Below are 11635 nucleotides of genomic sequence, written 5' to 3' on the forward strand. Positions count from 1 at the left end.
AATTCCCCAGGATGCCTTGATTTTGGATGTATGAGAAACATAGAACCACCAAAATGCAATCCACCACCCCGTTCCACTCTTTTCTCTTACAGTTCTAAATGCAAGTTGTGCTGTGGTGTGTGGAAAACATTTACACAAATTTCCCACACTTTCCCAAATCTTAGTCTTTATTCCAGGAGAGCATATGAGTTGGCTTTTTCCCAAATTCATTCAGCCTCTGCTAAATCAGATAGACAAAGGAAGTGGGCTACTTCAGGAGCTCACACCAGTGTTATGAGGGTTGATTTTCATATTAACAGGATACCAGTCAAAACTTCCTTCATGTCATCTTTCTGGTGGCATTTTTTCTTAAATCCTTTGTTTTCTCTCAGAAGCATCGCCCCACATTTTTTTCCTGGCAGCATTCCTAAGGTTCTTAGCTGCATTATGGTCAACCAAGCTGGTCAAAAATGCTATACAACATTGGGATTTTCCAACTCTTTAAAATAAAGTTTAAAAGTTTACACAAGTAGTAAAAGTGTTCTGAAAGCCTCTTATATAATTTTGTTGCTTTTAAGCAAATAAGTTGACTAGATAAAGCACTTTAAGCAGCTAGGATTGAGCATGTCCATTCTGTAGTCTCCTAAGAAAGGCTTAAGACACTAAGAAGTTCAGCCTACGATAAAGGCTCCCAACTTTCATCCCTTAGCTCAGTGAATTGTCAACTACATCTCCACAGATCGAAGAGACTGCTCTGGCTGCTTCAGTTTTATGCCAGAAAGTGAACGGACGTGTTTTCTGGGATGTCCAGACAGATGGGCTCATTTTTGGAGCATTTCTTCTGTCAGGACATGAGAAAGAACAGAATATTGGTGAAGGATGGGATTCAAGAGAAGAAAAAAATACACTTATTAGCCAGCACCGTAGCAGAATGCCAATGGAGTGAGCATGGAAAGGAGGTGGGTGTAAGCTTTGAGGAAGTCCCCCCTTCAGTATTTCAGTGGATATCTGCATCACTTTGGATCACTTTTTTTTTTGTTTGTTTAATCTGACTTGCAAGAAGAATCAGATTTTTGCCTGTCTAGGAAATGTCAGGCACCAGTTAAAACACACCCTGGTTCAGCAGAAACCAAAGCCCAGACGCACAAAGGTTTTTGGACACCTCATAATGTGCCTGCGGTCCTGGCTTCCACTCGTTGCAAACCAGGCATGGGAACCAGGAAGGGGCTGCAGCTTCTCACACCCACGTCTTCCCGGGTCCAGAAAGCTGCCTTCATAAAGAGAAGCTGTGCTGCTGAACTTCACAGGGAGCAAGAAGCCGCAGGGCACAGCTAGAGGAAGGCCCGGTGGGCAGAGGCTGGAGAAGCAGGACACAGCACCTGAAGCAAGAGGCATAGAGGCAGGAGCTCACCTGAGGCGTGGAAGGGTCCCTTGGGCTGTCACATCCAGCTGGGGCTGGACCTTGGGTGGTGCTGGCTGAGTCACTGCTGGCAAGTGGTGACCCAGCAAAGTCACCCAGACCGCTTCATGTGAGTCACTACTCGCTGGTACAGACCTCCCAGCCCATCTCTCCTGCGCTCTTGGCAACGGCACCTAGAGTGAAAACAAATAAATAAAACAAAAAGAAAGAAAGAAAGAAAGAAAAAAAACCATCTCCCTCAACCCCCCAGCTAGTGTTTTCCAATATGTTCAAAGCCTTTGAATGCAAAATACTTGGAACTTATTTTCAGAAAAAGTTCCAAAGGCTTCCCAAAGCCCAGATTTGTCTAGACTCTCCCATCCTCAGTGCAGGGAAACAGGGTGAATGGATAGGGTGTGATACAGACTTTTCTGAAAGTTTGTTTGGATTTCAGGAAGTGAACAAGATAAGCCAAATGGCCCTTTCCTGCTTTTGCTCTTTAAATTTCTTTATTTATTTTTTTTCTCAGTAAGTCCTGACAAGAAATGCTTGAAATAAAGAAAACTCAGATGAGTTTGTCGAGCTGCTCCCCCCACTTCACCTCTCCTTTAAAAAAAAAACACCCACACACAAAATTGGGAGATAGCACCAAATCAGTCTTTATTAGCTGAGCCCCTGGGCACATATGAAAGCTGTTTCCGTTGCCATTCCTGCAGCATAGAACATTATTTTCCTTCTTTTTCAATCTCTTTCAAAGCTTGCAGGGGGACTGAGAAATAATTCACTACAAAATACATCATGGACATGGAGTATCTAATCAGAAGGGGGAGAAAGGAAATATTCTTTATCATCTTGAGTGTCACAGGTGCTGAAGTGTGAATGAGCCCTTTGAAGAGACATCAGCCTTGCTGCTAGAAAAGCCTGAGAAAAGACAAATCAGTGAGGCCATTCTCCAGCCCAGCTGCCCTGCGTCCAACAAAGGTGCTGGGGACTGTGTAATAACCAGTTACAGATATCCCTTCCTTGGACAGATTTGTTCCTGTGCTTTGGCCAGTATACTCGTTTATTGGCATAAGGTCTGCTGAAGGAAGCTTCCGTCTCCTTCTGTTTTTACGCAGTCTAATGTACCTGTGTCTGACCCTTTCTGTCCTAATTCAGACAGACCTCAGAATTTTAGGTCCGAGAAATCTGGATTTCATACTGGGGTACCTATATCTATAACCTGTTTGTTTGTTTATTTTTCCTGTGAATGTCCCTGTCTAGGATAGAGTATTTTTAACTGAGAGAAAAAATCAGATGTCCCAATATAAATTAATTTTATTTCCCTTTCCCAACTCCAGTACTATCATACCACACCAGCTACCAGCTCTGTGGCCTTGCTCCTGTTACAAAATGCAAACATTTGCCAGCAGCACATTTTAGAAAGAAAGAATTTTAATACTTGATCAGAAAAATCTCTGGAACCCTGCATATTATTGTAAGTTGGAGGCTGGGGAAATAAATTCTTCTCCTCTGCTGGAACATGCTGACCTTCCTCCCCTCTTGTTTGTTTGTATGATCCTAATGAATTTCTTATTTGAAATTGACACCACCTAAAAGTGTTTCCTAGAACTAGTTTTTTAAAGCAGCTTGATAAACTAGCTCTAGAAGTTACTTGGGTATTTGAAGGTCATTTACTGTAATAGAGGCTTTTCTACCAGCAGATGTTACCATAGCATAACAGGAAGATTGAGAAAGACTACAGTAACAAGGATATTGATGCCACTAAAGGAAAGTAAAGGTTAATACACCAGATACTCTTTGAAAACATAGATGATAAATGCTCAGAACGATTTGAGATCTGTAGCAGTGATGTGAGTGGCATGTAATATAGGATTTGTAATGATAAGACAGTGTTAAGAAAAAAAAAAGTGTTTTTTGTTTGTTTGTTTGTTTTGGACAGGCCACTAAGTCATTTGCTAGTAGTTGGTGCTTCATTCATTGAAGATACATCCCTGTTGTGAAATATATAAATACTGAAAAACTCTTAATCATACTGCACATATAGCAGTATGAGCATCTGCTCACCCCTTTCCAAGGGGCTTCTTCTCAGCTTTGGAGATCTTTAAAATGAGGGAGGAACAGTTTATTTTCCATGTTTCTTAACTGAAAATTAAGAAAAAAAATTGATTGCCTTTTCGATGAAGAAATCAGTAGGGAATTATGATAGCTAGACATTATCTAGGTTCAAAAAATACCCAGCTTTTCTTTAGCTGCCTGAATACCTTTCTATATTTGTATCTATTTGCCTAATCATTTTCTTCTACCCTGTCCTTAATTCACCAGCCGTATTGAGTCTGATTCTCTTCAACTGTAAAACAGAACTAATTCTGTGCTATAATGGTGCCATAAATTCAAAGAAACTGCCGTGTGAAATCACTCCAAGACTTTCAGGTAATATACACTCTAGCCATGCTATCTCTACAATGCCAGGTAATCCTAGACATGTTTTGGGGGTATTTGTGGTGCTGTTACATCTTCACTAGGAGGCATTCCACTACAGAGCTGCTGTCAGATCATGAAGCTGTGACCTCCCCAGCAGTTCAGTCCTTTGCAGACTCAAATATGCTAAAAAGCATTTCCAAACTTTTTTTTTTAAAAAAAAAAGAAAGAAAACAAAACAAAAAAAATGAACAGTATGTATGTTTCACCACTTACTCTGCTGCAGCCACTATTTCGGCTTTTTCTCTCATTTTGTTTCTTTCAACTATTAGTTTGTTTCCCTGGTGGGAAAAGAAATGAGAGTAATGTACAGAAATCATAACTGGCATCGGGTTTAGGATATCTGGAACAAAGACAAGGATGTTGTCATTTGGACAGAGAATGGTGGTATAAAGAAAGAAGAACCCAAAGAAATCTAAGACTCAAATGAAGTAATCGTAGACCACTCTAACTAGCTAATTATCATGTATTTTGGGCTGCCCAATTGCTAATGACATATACTTGCCTCAAAATTTCAAGAACTAAATGCTTAAATTGTGTGTTCAGAACACCGCAAAAGTGTCTTCCTTATGCATTTACATATCCAATTATAAGTGCCCAGATTTAACCAGTACCTGTAGCAAATAGACATTTTCCGTAAAGCTACGACTGCTTCAGCTGTGCCTAAAATGGCTGAGGGGCCAAGGACACTCTTTTCAGTGTGGGTGGCTATGCAAAACCCAAACCCATCTGGGAGGCAGTTAGGCTGCAAGTCTCAATTTGTCATGCCTAATTTCACCATTTATGGCTGCAATACATTATGTTTGGAGAGGGAGTATCAGCAGCATACCATGCATTAATCCAAAGGCTGAATTCCTTAGTAGATTAAATAGCCTTCATCTCTGATAAGTGACTGCATTTCTGTTGCACGAACAGTGCTGTGAAGCCCATAATGCTGTTAATAGCTGGGAAAGAGTGCAGCATGAGAAAGTCCCTCTCCAGACTCACTTCCTCAGGATGTCGTTTGGATTTAGAAATATCTGTGGGCTGCAAAGCTTCCACCCACGTTTCTAACTTCAGTCTTTCCTGGATGCTTGAGTTCCCTTAGGACCAACATATCATGGTATACCAAAAAATATTACATATATAACTTTGCCCTCTAGATCAGCAGTGCCCTCTGGAAGAACCCTTTGTTTTACTGGCAACAGCAAATACACACGTTATCCAAAGCTGCGAGATCAGCAGAAAAGAAGAGCTTTTCTCTTTGACAGCAGCTGTAGTTGTCTGGGCTAAAATACCTCAGATTAGTATGAAAGTTTACCACAAAATATCCCCATCCTGCCCAAAACATGCCCTTTCTCTCCTTACCTTCCAGTCTTGGCAGCATGTGAATGCTTATTTTCCCAGTCTGTCACATAAGAAGCCCTTAAGAAACGTTCCTTCCTCAGTCATTTCTGCTAACTCCATACAAAAGGTTAAAATCCAAGGGGACAAAAATACAGAAAACTATTTATCAAGGGAAGAGAGCAAATTATGTTTCTATGCACAGAAGCAATAGAGAGTGGTCTACAACCAAAGTTCTAAGCCAGCACTGCTTTTAGGTCTGAGATAATTGCCAAAGTATTTAGCAGAACAGAATGCTGTATTTTATGGTGCTCCCTCTGCCTGAAAGCTGCTACTTAATGGACTGGGGTGACAGTAAAAGGCACATTTCTAAAAATGTGGGCAGCTGAACTATTCTCTGAAGATTAAGACATGCCTCCATATTATGGAAACTGAAATAAGTGTGGAATTATTGATTTTTAAAGAGAAAGATAGTCTGCTCTAGCTTCACTGTTGGATCTAAAATAAAATAATATAAAATAAAATAAAATCACGCTAAGCTCTCACTGGCTTCTGAGACGTTATTAATAGTAAGTCAAATTCTGCAGTCTTTCTGTCACATCCTCCAGTGGCAGATATCATTGAAGGTGCACTTTGGTCTTTTTGCATGAATGTTGAGATTCTGTTGGTGATGTTTGTAGTTCTGTTGCAGGCAACACCGAGCCGTGTGGTGCAGTCAACACGCCGGAGGACAGGGATGCCATCCAGAGGGACCTGGACAGGCCTGAGATTTGGGCCTGTGTGAACCTTGTGAGGTTCAACAAGGCCAAGGGGAAGGCCCTGTACCTGCGTTAGGGCAATCCCAAGCACAAATACAGGCTGGGTGGAGAATGGGTGGAGACATTAGATTAACTCTCCATGTCCAAGCAATTTAATGTAACTCTTACTGCTCATGCAGAAGCTAACTTCACAGGATCTCTGATTGCATTGCCTTGGCAATGGTGTATATCAGGGTGCTGTTTTACATATATACTGGACACAAGGACCCTCTTTAAACATCATGTGAAAGGCTTTTGTATTGTTCTGTCCTCTTTCCTGCAACAGTAAATTTCCTACCGTGGCTAAGTTCCCATACCAAACTGTACAGTGCTTTTACTGGTGACAGGCCAGGGAGTGGAATTGTTCCCTGAATTCTCCCAGACACTGTCCTTTCTCAGACTTCAGGAGCAGGTGTCTTTTCTGTTTGTCTGTTTGTTTGTTTGTTTGTTTCATTGAATGCAGTCTTTAGGACCATGTTTCAGGGAACCTTGTGTAAAAATCAGTTCTTTAGGAGGTTGGGTATGTAGATGGTGGGTGAAAAATGAAACCTCAGTTCTTCTCTTGCTTACACAGCTTTCTTGTACTGAAGATACTATGGTTGAATTAGAAGAAAATAAAGGAGTATGAGCTTCAATGGCTAGTACAGGGAAGTGATGAACATTTCCTGTCTGCTGCAATGTACGTAGCTTGCCAGAGCAGTGAATACTGAAGTCAAGAAAGCTCTTCAGGAGCAACATTACATGTGTAAAAACAAGCCTTTGGACTGAAATTTGGTGAAGCTCACCCCTGTTCACCTTTTCTTCCATGGTAATTTGGTTGTCATTCTGCATTAATCTGTGAAATGATGTCATACTACAAAAGAAACACACAAACAAACAAAAAACACTCTAAACTTTAAACATTAAGGATGTTGAAATCTATCACCCGCCATGATCTGAAAATGAATCTGAAATAGTCTTTAGTACCACTTGAGCACGGTCTGTCCTCACGACACACTTACAGGCTGGTGGGTAAGCTTCCATCTGCAAAATGATCATACTTTCAAGAATTTGTGTACACACACATAAATATTATTCACTTAAAAATAAATAAACAAGCAAACAAGTAAAGAACAATCAAACAAATCAACCAACCAAAAAAACAACAACCCTTGAGGGTTTTCCTCATAGTCGGGAAGGATTCTAGATAAACTTGTATCTGACCCTGACATGGAGATACTGGATGCTCATGCAAATTGGCTAGAGCTAGACTGTACTACATGGGACATAAAGAGCTTGTGCATAGGCTAAGACTGTGGTAAGGGCGACTCCAGCATCACAGCCACAAAGAGAAAAATTTGAAGAGAAGCAGAAATGTGTACATGTATGAACCCAACTTTCTGCTTCATTACCTCCCAGAGGAAGACACTGCAGAAACTGCTTTTGCCTCTCTTATCTCAGCATGCCCAAAGGATCCTTGGAAAGATTTCCTTGCCATAGGATTCAGGACAGTGACCCGGACTGTTGAAGTTTCTGGCACTTTTAGAAAATCACATGCATCAGTCTGAGATTTGCAGCTCTGGCCGTAACTACCTTTCTTACATGCCTTTCTTAGAGCCTAAGTGTGGCAGCCTCTACCTGCTTGTTGGGTAGCTGGTGGCTGGTAAGGGCACTTTTCTGTAGGGTGTTACAGGGCTTTTATGGGCAGCATTAGCACTAGATGGTGTAATGAGTCTCCCAGCCATAGCCCTAATGCACAGCTGGGATCACTGAAAATCGCTCTGAGTTGTGTCCTCTCTTAGCTTAATTCTTGCTTCTGTTTGAGGGCATTTGAACGCGCATTTTACCTCCAGGGTAGGTGTATGTGAGCCATGACCAGGCTGTATATGGCATTCCAGGACAGGCCTTTCCCACCACTAAGCTGCTTCATTTGTTGGCAATAACTCTTCACTGGACTGGAGAAGGTGAGGTCTAGAGGTCAGGGCATTTATGTGGGAAGAAGCAGATCTGCGTCATTCATCCCAAGGGAAGCCTTTGTGTGTGGCCTGAGACACTATCACTCACTTTCTCCCTGGCATACTGGCTATTTTTGCAGGTTCAAATTACTGCAGAGGGAGGAAAGATCTGAGCCAGGGTCTCCCAGATCCTCGGTGAGTGCTGTAACCTTTCAGCCACTGGGGGAAGATGGTGAAAGGGGACCACCTTCTTTGACTGTGCCTTCCGTAGGCACCCGTCCAGCTGGCATGTCCAAGATTGGCTTCACAAGTGAAACAGGCACAAAACAAGTTTTAGTGGATCGTGGCAAAACCCAGGTTTGGAGTGCTTGCTTTGCAACCTAGCATGGTAAATGAGAGGTAAACACTGTTGAGACTAAGAGCCTGGGCTTTGGGTGGCTGGAAGATGGCAGTGGCAGAAATGCAAGTGACAAGGGACTTCACACAACTAGGTGGTAGCTGAGCAAGGGCTTTGGGCACTCTCAGGTGCAGTATTTAAGCCTCTCAAGCCTTTTGAAACTGATACCAGTGTGTTTTCCTCAGGCAGAGCCCTCAAAATCAGAGTCCCCAGACTTCATCAGGGGCTTTGCCATGCAAAGCTAAATCCTCAGTGCTATCTACAATTCAAGTAGCATCCAAAGTGAGCCCATTCTCATCTCCAGTCCCACATACACTCCCTGGTGCTTGGTACATTTGGGGCAAGGGTGTTACTGGCTACAACACTCACCTTTACGGAAACGAGGGAATTTTCTGGCCTTGTCTACTGCAAGTGGAAGGAGAGACTCCAGGGGATCCTATACCATAATGAACCTAAATCCATGGATTAGCTTCCTCTGGGCTTTGGCTTCTGTAGAGCCATTACATAAGTATGAGAGCTACATAATACATAGGTGAGACAAAGAGCTCATAAGACTGCATAGCAGGGAGCAGAGCTAGAAATGGTAAAGTATGTTTTTCCATCCTGCTAGGAAAAAAAAAAAAAAAAAAAAAAAAGAGAGAGAGAGAGGAGGGTTGGCTGGAGGTCTGTCAGAAACAAATGCAGGCATTGAGACCCATGCTCTCCTGCAGAGTTTGGTACTGGCTAAGTCATCTCTACTGGGGTCTGGCAAGGACTGGTGCAAGTGAAGAGGCTGAAAGGGAGTGATTATTTAGCACCAGCAGGTTTGTGAGTCTCCGCAGCAGAGGGATTAACGTGTGATATGCCAGCAAATCATGGCATAACGCTGACACTGCCACTTTGGCTTCAGTGGATCTCAGCTGCAGGAGTTACGCAAGCACAGCTGTAAACAGAGGTCTGCTGTTACTATCTATAGAAGACCAAATGTGACAGGGAAGCCCTGAGTGTCCCATGCAAGGGTAATGTTGTTTTTTATGAGTCAAAGGTCTCCTTGGGTTTTACTCAGAAGCGGACTGTGCAAACCAATAGTAGGATAGGTGAGCAGTTCCCTGGAGAATTCATCCCAGTGTGACTAAACCTCTGCATAAGTGCATGCAAGCATGTACAAAGGTTATGAAAACTGGCTTATAGCATTTGCTCCATTCTCATGCATGGAAATTCTCATTGAAGACAGTAGGAGGCTTTTGCCAAAGTAAAGACTGAATTAATACCCAAACATTTTGTCATTACAGCCTGTCTCTTATTTACACTAATGTTCTTCTGGACAGTTGCGATATCTGAAAAGAGCTTGGCACCCAACTTACCCAGCATACAATCCATCTAAATGGTCATAATAAGGTAAAAAAGACTCAGCATAAATGTGGACCTGTCCCTTTCCAGTTTCTGTTGACAGATTTCATTAATAAGTCTGGAAAAAAAAAACATTCCTTCAGGGAAAAAAAAAAATATTTTAAGAACATTGAAGCTGTCTCAAAACATACAAATATTAGTCAGCTTAGAAACGAAAAATGAAGATTCTGCTTGAAACAAAATTCAGTGCAGGAGTGCATAAGGCATTATGTATTAGGGTGTAATGACTAAGGGTTAAATTCTGTTGGGGACTTGAGTGTGTCCTGCCTGGAAATCTGTGGTTGTGCAAAAGCAGACAAACCCTGCTCAGCCACCAGCCACCACAGTGTTTTGATTAAAAGCTCCCTGGGGAAACTGGGAGAGGACGTGGGCGCAGGACTCAGACAGAGTTACCGAATCCCCAACCTCACAGCTGTCAGGGGACAAGACCAGCAACTGGAAACTCCTGCAGAGCCAGACCACCCCTTTGGCTTCTTCCACCCCTACACCACCCCTGAGGCAATCCATGGGGCAGATGGCACCTGCTCTGGAAGGGGCAGAGGAGAGGGCAGCAGAGCATGGCTGGAGGGCTGGGACAAAGCCCAGGAGGACCCAGCCTCTGTCTAGATGGCAAAAGCAAAGGAGAAACCCAGGCACTGAAAGAAGGAAGTCACAAGGACACCAGGCAAGGACTATAGGTTGCAAAAGGCGAAGGCTGAAATTTAGGGACAAGGAGGTAGTGGCATGGGTAAGAAGCAGCAGACAAAAAGGGTCGGCTCTGCAGAGTCTACCTCCAACCCGTGCTCTGGGCCCATCTGGATATTGTTAGGCCCCCTGCCCACCCACCCACCATGCCTGGAACGTGCAAGTACCTTATCTTGCATTTCTTGTAATGCAGAACACCAACTTCTTTTTATGCTTCTTGGCACAGTTTATGACCTTTTTACAACTCCTTCCCTGTCAGGATATAGGCCATAAAGATATTTTAAATGGCTTCTCTTGGTGGTGATCTATTAGTTGGAATAATGGCTCCATATGCAAAATATGAACCCATAACCACTGCAAGCTAGCCCAATACCTTCACATCATTCAAACCTTGCTTTGAGAGCCACTTGTGCTTTGAAGCTACAAGAAAATAGCCAGCAAATATTTAAGTAGAAGGACCGTTGAGCATAATTTATGTAACCTTTCCCATTTTCAAACTGCAATTACCTATGTAGGGACTGGATGAATAGTGGGTTTTCAGTTCAGTTGCTGAGCAGAAGTATCAGAGGAAAAAAACATTTGGTTTAAACCAAAGCAGAATTTTTCAAATTTTCTTGAAATGCAAAAAGACTGGAATTATTTATTTTCTGTTTTAAATTACTTAATCCTTTTAAAATGCTTTAGAAGCTCTAGATTGCCTGTGAAGTGAAAAATGTCATTTCAGAGTGAAAGTCCTGGTGTCCCATCAGCCTTCAGAGAGGTTTGGCTACGCTAAACTTATTGCTCTGGAATATTATCAGGACAAGCTGCTTCAACAATTCCAATTCTTCCCATAAATGCATAGTATTTTCTCAAAAGTTATTATTCTGATTTGCAAAAAGCCTTGTCCCACCCTTAGAAAAAAATATTTTTTCTACTAGTTTGTTGTTCAAAAGAATAAAAGACCAAAATACTGTATTGTGTTTGCTCCTGACTATTATTGCCCTGACTTCTCTGTCTCCTTGATCTGTCTACCCTACACTACCCATCCATTTGCATACTTTGGATCCCAAACCTTTGGGATTAGGTTGGTTTTGTTGGCCTAGAACACAGCCATCTCTACCACGAATGCCTGAGCAGAGAACTATGTTTTTACCCCTGCTACAAACATACATCACATAAAGAGGTTGCACCCATGTTGCAAGGAGGAATTAACAGCAGCAAAACTTTGCCCATTCATCTAGATAACTTAATCAAGGTGCAGTGAGCATAA

This window comes from Anas acuta, chromosome 2 (genome assembly GCF_963932015.1).
Source record: "Anas acuta chromosome 2, bAnaAcu1.1, whole genome shotgun sequence".
Classification (NCBI taxonomy): domain Eukaryota; kingdom Metazoa; phylum Chordata; class Aves; order Anseriformes; family Anatidae; genus Anas; species Anas acuta.